Here is a 10,554-nt window from a genome sequence, read left to right as displayed (position 1 = left end):
TTACTGAGGTGGTCCTCTGGAACAAAACTTCCAAAGAGAGCATCTGCCTTATTGTTCTTGGAACCTGGAAAATAACTGATAACAAAACTAAACCATGTAAAGAGTGACCACCGAGCCTGCAGTAACTCTGACAGTAAGTAAATACAAAAAATGGATAATGCTTCACTATACGGTGTGCTTGTTGTAGCGTCAGGTGCAACCTGCCTATCCCACTGCTAAGGGTCAACTATAACTCACTGATAAACACGCTGCAGCACTCCGATTCCATGTAGAAAGTGTTTGTTGTGCTAACAAACCAGGCACGATACCATGTAGAAAGTGTTTATTGTGCCAACAAACAAGGCACCATTTCGGAAACCTGCCCTTTCTGACAGTAAGTAACTCTCAGTTCCCAATGTCATAGTTTTGCTTGGAAGAGGAGACTTTTTTTTTAGAAAAGTAAGTAGATGGATGGGTGTAGGTTCCCGGAGCTTAACTGGAGCTTCCTGACAAATAGTAGGAGAAAAAATAAGCATAAAAACATATATATTTTTTTGTTTTCTTTATTGCCACACAACCAGGGAGTGCCTGCTACTGGAAAAAGTGGCACAATAAAAAGAACTTTTCAAAGTGAAATCTGGGGACAGATTTAAGAATTGCAGCATGCCGTGCATGTTGCAGAAAATTGATAGACCATGCCCACACTGGGGGACACTCCCCTATAAACCACTCCCCATTTCCAGATACACTTTCAGTTAATATATACATAGCCAAACAGCTATTATAGCTTTTGTTAAAAGATAACTCTCAGATTCTCAGACAAAACCCACTAAATGAAATAACTGAACAGCAGCTTGGGGATGGCAGGTTGAACTATTGATGCATCTGAAGCAAAAGGATTAGGTATTAGCCAGATCAGATTACACTGCAATGGTTAATGCATTGGCATCCCTACCATATAGTTAAGCAAGAGCAATTCCAATGTAGAAAGAGCAACTAAAGCACACTATTAAGTGAAATTAAGTGAATTTTAAGAACATGACACATGCAGGGTTCCCAATTTAATTTATAATGCCCCAAAAACACTTATTAGGATAAAATATGACTGGTTGTTACATGGTGATATTATAGATCAGTGATCCCCAACCAATGGCTCATGATCAACATGTTACTTTTATGTTGCTCCCAGTGGGCCTCAAAGCAGCTGCCCATTTATACATTTCTAGCTTGAAGGCAAGTTTTGGAAGCACAAAGAAACAGTTTTCCTCCAAGCAGAGCCTCCTGGGGCTAGCAGTCGACATGAGGCTACCAAGTTGCCAATCTCATTCCTTATCTGGCATCCCCAAATAACTATTTTAAGGCTTGTGTGGCTCATCAAACTTTTATATGATCATGAAAAATTAGGATAATCCTAGCACTATACTCCAACACTTAAAGGATTTTTTACATCCTCTCTAGGGTCCATCATTAAGTTTATTATTTAGAAACCGTTACAGGCCTGACTTTATGTAATGCTTTGTAACAGAAGCTACACAAGAAAAATGTCAGCATTTTAAATAGAAAAAAAATATATTTTGGGGGGGTCTTGAAGTGAGTTGATCTTTAAGTTTGAACTTTAGAAACTGAATAGACTTCATTAAACATAATAAAAAGCCATCTTATTGTGACCTCAATCATGTCTTCGTAATAGAGTTCTTATTATAATAATTACAGTCCATTAAAATGTCAGAAAAGTCTTCTAGGTTGTTCAAGACAGAATTCTCACCCTGAAAACTTGTTGGCAGAATTAAGATTAGATTTTGCTTTATTCCACCAAAGGACAATGACCTACATAACTATCTGTAAAATAATGTTAACTTTCCAAGATGTACATGTTAGTGTATTTCCCTTGAAAATACTTTACTCAAAAATCATTCACACTTCTTAATGATGGCATATATTAAGAACAGTTTACAGAATTTTAACCCATTGTTGATATTTTCAGATTAAATATATGTTAGCTATACAACATTTATTTCTGTTGGACCAGATTAAGACTGGTTGACAGTATAGAATTACGTTTTCAGGCTTACTTGTAATTTCTATGTGTTACAAGTTCTAAATATTTGGCAACTGTGCATTTGGTCTGATGGCAATTGTTTTATTCTATTTTCTTCTTCACAGTGCTAGTTTTTACCATAATGATTATCTCAAGTTATTGGAACAATTTTAAAAAGGTTCCCAGAAGACACAGCATTTATTCAATAAAAGAAGTTTGATCCTACCATTTGTAAAACACAAGAAATTTAAGTAGGACTGTTTATATCAAGATATCTTGTATTCTAAAGAAAAAAAACTAGACCCAAACCTTTTTCTCTTTACTTTAAAGGAGACATTTTATATAAAGTTCATATTCAGTTATAATATTCATCCTCCCTCAAAATGTGAAATGATGCAGAGAGGTTTTGAAAGCATTTTACCTCCTAAAACTGCCATTATATGAGAGCTGCAGAGACAACCACTCAAGTCTGAAGCTAGAGCAAAATGAAACATGGGAGTGTCCTTCAGACTCCCACAGGAACTGGTCACAGCACTGACTGACAGGCTTTGCTATATATTGTATCCTTGCTAAACAGTATAATAAATAGAGTGCAGGTTAATGATGCAAAAAACAAAATCAAATCAAAATGAAATCAAATCTGCTTGTGATTTTAGATCATAACCTATGACCTCATAGCCCATGTCCCTTCTAAATTCTTGTTATAACAAAAAATATAGATAGTTAGACATTCTATCTATAGAATGTGATAAAGAAAGCTTGTGGTCATAAACTGGTAAAAGCAGGTAAGGTAAAAGCACATCTTAGCTTAGACATGGGCTTATGTCCTGCAAAGACTCATACTTTAGTTATCCATATTTGGCCCTGGCAAAATTAATCATTGCCACCCCCCAAAAAAATGGAAACAGGTGTTGTCCCCACCTTAAAAGCCACTGTGGAACATGCTGAATGAGAACTAAATGAGAGAAGGAACATTATTATATATTTCCTTAGACAAATACACAAGGATAAACATTTTAGATTTTTTTTACATTTAATAAGCCTTTTAACTGGAGTAAACTGGGGGAAGGTTTTATTCTATATTAATATATTTAGAAGGAAAATATAAAGTTAATTACATTTCAACGCTTACCCAGAAATGGCCTCTACACTTTCTTTATACTGATTTCAATGCTGAGTTTTATGATCTTTGACCAAACCAGGATAAATGAAATCATTTTAGTGAGAGTCAGGTACTTTTCTATCATCTAATGTATAGCATACTCTTTGTACACGTGGGTTTGATTCTGTCACCACCCACTCTTGTTACATGAACTTAGCTACATGTGATAAACAAAATAATACTGATAACACCTTTCTGCAGGGTTAAATATTACATGATCTAGGTGTTAGTGTTGCCATCTATAAAGACAGCTCGATAAAAAGTTGTCTCTGAAGTCCCACAGTTGCTAAATCTGTAACAGGTTTTACAGTATAAGTCATATTTTATATACAGACCTGACTAATTATCTAAATAATGAATACATATCTATTATCTAAATATCATAATGTGGTTGACTGATTTGTAACAAGGTAAGTGGTTTAAAATATAATGTTTATAAGATAATATTTACAAGAATGAAAGTGTCCAGATAAACATACTGGAAATATGAATGGGGTCATATAAGACTGCTGCTCACTTGAAAAATCTTGCATTTTAGCTTCTTGTAAGGATTTTACAATTCTAGACTCAATTAATTACAGGGCCCTGGCCCTGAATGCTCTCTGAGATAACCCCAGTATGCACTGTTCAAGCTCTATGCAGAAAGGAAGTTTGTACAAAACGAATTATTAACTTTCTAGGTCTACAGTAATTGTTAAACTTAAAGGGGCAATAATCCCCCCCTTTCCCAAACTGCCTCCTGTTAAGGTTGCCATACACGTCAAGTCACCAAACGAGCAGATCTTTATCTGGCTAATTTGATCGTTTGGTCCTAATATTACAAATATGGGTATAGGAGCCTCAATCTGACAGGAAAATCAAACCTGCCTGAACAACACCTGACCAATTTATGGCCAGATATCAGTTGGGTGTCTTCATACATGAGTAGATAAGATGCTGAATCGGCCTAAGGATTTAAATCTGCCTGTGTATGCCCACCTTTAGGCTGTGAGATTAGATGCATCTAATTATACAGAGGCTTCTCAAGAGACTTCTGATTTGTTTTTATCTTGGTTATATGCATAGATTTGGCAAAAAATTGCAAAACAGTGGGCAACGTTTATAGTTCGACAAAATTCATAAAACTCATTGAAGTCAATGGGCATTTTGTTTTGTTTTTTATGTGGCAACCTTTAGCAGGTATGGGATCCATTATCCGGAAACCCATTATCCAGAAAGCTCCAAATTATGGAAAGGCCATCTCCCATAGACTTAATTATAAATAAATAATTCTGACTGTTTAAGTGAATTTCCTTTTTCTCTGTAATAATAAAGCAGTACCTTGTACTTGATCCCAACTAAGACATAATTAATCCTTATTGGAGGCAAAACAATCTTATTGGGTTTATTTAATGTTTAAATTATTTTAGTAGCCTTAAGGTATGGAGATTCAAATTATGGAAAAAACTCTTATCCGTAAAACCTCAGGTCTCGAGTATTCTGGATAACAGGTTCCATACCTGTACTCATAAAATACATTGGAGTCAATGGGTGTTGTAGCTCAAACGACGCTTGTTAAATGTGATACATTTATTTTCATCTATGTAACTCGTAATGTTTCTGGCCATAGTGATTGCAATGCATTTAAATCATCCTGGTTCACCCCTACACAGTTCTGGTAAGTCTACTAGGGTAAAGCAGCAAATAATTTTAGGCAATTGAAATGAAAAGTAATAAAGCCAGTGAAATAAGCTGATGCAATATAAAGAAGGAAACAAGAAGCTCTTAAAATTGTTAAATATTCTTGTTGGTATTTTGATCCCACACGCATTATACATGGGAAACACATTCATCAATTTATCAAGTCCAATGTGCTTCTAAGATTGTCACATTTCCAGGATGTCTGACCTTTTTTCTGTGTATGGATAGTATCTGTATTCTTTTCTATGCATTCTTGTTTATCTGTTATATTGGCAGCCTTGTATATACATTCTTGCACAATGAATAATGTTTCAATAATTAAACAACTGTAACATTGTAATATGGAATATGGACTATGGAATGGTACTTTGTTTGATAAAAACGTGTATGAGGGTGTTTAACCCAATCCTATATGTATTGTACATTTTCTTTTTTACAGTGCGATGGTTTGAGACGTAAAATTCTACCTTTATTGATTGCAGCTTTTCATTGACACTGTAAATCCATGCTTCTGGTTGAACAAAACATAAATATTTAATTGATAAAACTCATAAAATGTTAGAAAAGCATTAAAGCAAAAGTAGAAATATGCCCCAGAGACTGAACAGCAGGGCTTGTGTATTATGTATTTGTGTTCATTTGCATTTAATTCTACTAATACTGACCTAGTGAAAGAACAATTTCACGGATACGTTCTAAACAAAAAAAATGTTACATTCCCTGTGGAAAATAAAGCAAAAGTATTAATGTTCAAAACGTACTGTAGTGCTGCAAGAAACTTTAATGCAAAATACTGGTTCCTATGAAATGAAAAGGTCCTGATGTGTAATTTACTGAAATGTATTTAACTGTCTCTATGGTTTGGATGAGATTAAAATATTTGTGTAGGCTGGTGGAGGATAGCTTACTTTTTTACTTGTTTCCAACAATCCTTTAAAATACATTCTTTGGGAGTTTGTCAGATAAGCAAAATATTAGTTATATTCAATCTAAGTTATTTTTTCTCTGTTATTCATAGACAGAAATTTTCATGGGCCCGCCTTCTCAAAGCCTTCTCTTCCATCCAAAAAAGGGTTCAAAAACAGACCTCTCAATTTTAACTAAAAGATGTTTCATGAAACTTAAGTGGTAAGGATATTTTTTCTTTGTGTGTTTAGTTGAAGTATGCTTGCCTATATACTGGAGCACCATCCTGATCAGGAATAATAAAATTAAAGGTGTGGACATTAGGAAAAGAAATGGGATGATTTTTTTTTCTTTTATGCTACCCTATCACCTCTTTACATTATACACACTGTGTATAATGTATTAACCAACAGTCAATGCTAAAGCATTGTACTTGCTGGCTTTGATATGTAGTCAACTTGTATTAAACCACTTTTAAGTTATGCCTGATGCACTCACATAGTTACTGTATTTAGTAGTAACTAAAGGTGGCCATACTCGGGCTGATTTCAGCTGCCGTTACCAGCCCTTTAGACTGATTCTGCAGCTTATCTGCCTGCGTATGGGTACCACCATCGGCTTCCCCGACTGACATCTGGCCTGAAATTGGCTAGATCTTGATCGTGACGTTTGATTTTTCCATTGGATCTGGCACCGCATTGGCCTATAGTTTTCATAGTTTAGTTGGGTTGAAAAAAGACCAATGTCCATCAAGTTCAACCCCTCCAAGTGAACCCCAGTGCACTATTTATTGTTAAAAAAATCCGTTTTCTGGAAATCTATCATATAAAATTGGAAATAACGTTTGCATTGTCTGGGCAACCAAGTTTTTGTAAGTAACAAGTTAATGTAAGTACTATGTAATTAAGCAGCATTAAATAAAACCAAATCCAGCATTTCTTATAATATATAATATCCCTAACTGTGTTCCTTTGCAGTGCTGTTTTCTAACATATTAAGAAAGATTTTAAAAGTTTTATTCAGAAATCATAGTTTTTTAAGAATGGACATGGTATTGGTACATTCCACTATGACATTTTTTGCCACAATGGTCCATTTTCCACAGAATTCCAGTACTGTATAAAGGAAAGCACCGGCACAACCAGCCATTACTTTTTTGCCACAGTGGCCTATTTTGCTCATAATTACAGTATTGTTGGCAAAAAGTTTTGCATCAAATGCTAGGTGCAAGTGATATATAATATAACTGTAATTATCATTTGTACATTTTGAGCAAACCCTTACACTTACGGGGAAAAGTAATAAAAGTTATTAAAAAAAGATATTTTTGCTCCAAAAGATTGCCACCTTCAAAGCATACCTTAATAGTGTGCTATGCGCAATTATAATCTGCAATGCCATGACAGTCTAACAAAGAATATTATATTGTGAAATTAGAATTTTTAACCTAATGTGTGCAAATTTCAGAGCCTTTTTTATATGCTCATAGTGTCCTACCTTGAACATGAAGCATGAATATGAAATTCTCAGGACATCAATTAAAGACATCATAATAGGATTACAAATAAATTAATCTAAAGCATTTTTAGATTAATAAACATTTTGGAAATTTTTTCCATATATACACCCATTACAAATAGGAGCAGATTTACTACATTTACTACAGATTTCCTTGTGTTATTATTTTTTCCTTTTATGAAAAGTTGAGTATGGGCCATGTTTTGAAAGTGTAACTTTTCGTGAAGTGTTTGGCAGAACAAGTTGTGACTGAGGGGGAAATGTGAGAAAATGGGGAAAAGTTTACCAATGCTAGTCAATTTGCATCTTGCACCTGAAAAAGAAAGCAGCATTCTTGTTAACTGCTACTTTAATGTAAAATAGTACAAATGCTGTATGTGCAATTGCATTTTGTATTTTCACTTTTCATTTTTGTTGAATTGCTTAGCACTTACAAACAGAGGCATTAAACTATTTCAGTGGGCATGCTCTACTTTAGCTTAGGCATTTTAATGAGACTATCCAACACTTTTGACAACAGTACATAAAATAAAAACAGTAGATGGTTTTCTTTGCAATAAATCACTTCTTAGTGCAGCAAGTGAAACTTTTTTTCTAACTTGCATAGAACTCACAAATCATTTTAAGGAAAAATCACATTTCACATAGGAAGATATTTAAACAAAATTGGATAATGCAGAAATGTTAACCATATTTATTGTTCTAATTTGATACCAGACTGTCTCATTAAATAATATTGTGTTGCGTCTCATTGTTAAAGCCAGGGGCATAACTACAGAGGCAGCAGGCCCTGGTTGTAGGGTGGGCCAAGAGTATAGAAAGCCCTGTAAGGTCCTAATCAATTAGCAATGTCAGTGTCAACTAAATAGTGCTTTGGGGCCTTACACTGAATTTGCTGTGGTTATACATTCAATTTACATCCTGCATAATTAAATATATTCCGCAGACTGCAATGTTTTTGTGCAGCCATAATGCATGTGTAAGCTTATGGTAAATTAGATCCGGAATGGTTACTATAAACCACACCATATAACACCCGAAATGAGACTTATTCCCTCAGACATGAGCCCATTGCTTGAGATTGAGGCCAGGTGGTTGTGTTACTATAACTCTTAATAAAATGGGCGCCAGTGGTTCTTAACATTGAACATGAACTGTTTATTTACACAGCCACTTGGGAGTAACAACAGGTACGTGTACAGGTAATTAGCTCACAGGTCAGGCAGTACTCACAACAAATGGTCACAATGACTCTCTCCCCACAGGGCACAATGGGTTACCCAGCTTTCAGGTTATAAGTTTCCAGTGGAACCTAGGTGATCCAGTATTTAGCCCTAGGTCTGTACACTGGTAACCCTACTCTGGGCAGTATTACACCTGTGATAAAAATCCCTCTATAATCCTTGTCTGAGCAAGAAGCTGCTCACTAGTTAGCCTTTCCTGTCTATCACACCTAGCGTGATCTATTACAGGAGCTGCCTGACCTGTCTTGGCCTACCTATACCCAGGTTCCACACAATCTGCACACCTGCTTACTCAGGTGGAGAGCTTTCACAAGATGGCCTCCAGCCTCATGGTTGCTTAGCCTTTTATACTATACCACAGTGCCAACTTATGGCCAAACTGTGAACTGTAAAGGGTTATACTATGACCTAGGAAAAGGGACTTACTTCCCATTATACATTATAGCCATCCAAATAACTAGGGGACTGCCAGTGAGAAAAGGGTACAATTTATCAGTCCCCTTCACATGCATTTAAATGAATTAAGATTAGCCATTAGGCAAGTGGATTTAATGTGTGTCTGTATAAGGGGTGAATAGTCAATGTTATGTAGAAATAAAATGTTACTTTTTCTACAGTTGCTTCTATTAAATGTGTGAGATCTGATATCTAAGAATCTCTTAGTTAGTTAAGAGTACTTTTCTATGTTAACATAAAAAAATATTTATGATTCTTTTGCCAACAACATGGACTGATGCTAGCTTACTTGATGCCATCAAGTAAAAGGTACTGTTTTGTTATTGTAGATTAAAAAAAAAATAAAAAAACATCAAAAAAAAAAATTCTTAAACAGTACTTTATTGGAACTCATTTTTCAACACTGGACATATTTGCACCTTGACAGCAGCCATTGCAACCAATAAAGTTTGTGCTTTTATTATTTTACTTGCCAGCTGACAGAATAAGTGAATTGCTGATTGATTGCTATGGATTACTGCCCAAGTAAAAAATCTGGCCAATGTTGATGAAATGAGTCCAACTGAGCTTCCAACTCCATTTTAAAGGGTAACTCCACCTAAACACAACTTAAACTTTTTGAAAAGTAGACATAATTTCAAGCAACTTTGCAATATACTTCAGTTAAAATATGCATCCTTTTCATGATTTTAATGTAATAATATGGTTTGGAACAGTTACCTAAGCCTGGTCCCCTGTTCTCCTGCTGATCTGGATGACTACTTTTTGATTAAAAAAACAAAATCTAACAATAATCAATTGTCCTCATCCTGCAAATCCAACAATTCTCTGTGCACGTGATGTCAATTAGAGATGTAGCGAACTGTTCGCCGGCGAACAAATTTGCGCAAACATCGGGTGGTGTTCGCGAACGCGTATGTTCGCAAACTTTCAGCGTATGTTCGCAGTTTGGGTTCGCGCCACGTTTTCCGCCGCGTTTTTTATCGTCGCAAAAGTATTGTACAATATGCCGCACAAGTCACACATGGCGTTTTTCCGCAAATCCCGTTTTCATGGTGTTTCGCGCGACATAGCAAAAAAGCCGCGTATTTTCGCTAGAATAGCTTGCGTTTTTTGCGCAACTCTGTGCCAACAAAGTATTTTTCAGAGAAGTTTTTGCCCTTGATCCCCCTCCTGCATGCCACTGTCCAGGTCGTGGCACCCTTTAAACAACTTTAAAATTATTTTTCTGGCCAGAAATGACTTTTCTAGTTTTTAATGTTCGCCTTCCCATTGAAGTCTATGGGGTTCGCAAAGTTCGCGAATATTTGCGGGTTTTGGCGTAAGTTCGCGAACACGTTCGCAAACTTTTTTTTTTAGTTCGCTACATCCCTAATGTCAATAAGTAAAGTAGCAGCACAGTGCAATGTTATGTAGTACCTGTATGCTTTCTGTAAGCTGTGGAGAAGTTGCAACAATATATAACATCAATGTTTTTGTCCCTCCTCTGCTTCCAGAAAGATATTAATTGTTTTGCAGCTAGATTTTAGCATATAAAAATAGAATTTATTGATACTTTTTGAACTCTGGTT

The sequence above is a fragment of the Xenopus tropicalis genome, chromosome 4 (assembly GCF_000004195.4).
Source record: "Xenopus tropicalis strain Nigerian chromosome 4, UCB_Xtro_10.0, whole genome shotgun sequence".
NCBI classification, from domain to species: Eukaryota; Metazoa; Chordata; class Amphibia; order Anura; family Pipidae; genus Xenopus; species Xenopus tropicalis.
The sequence above is the reverse complement of the archived record's forward strand: the minus strand, read 5'-3'. Positions refer to the sequence as shown.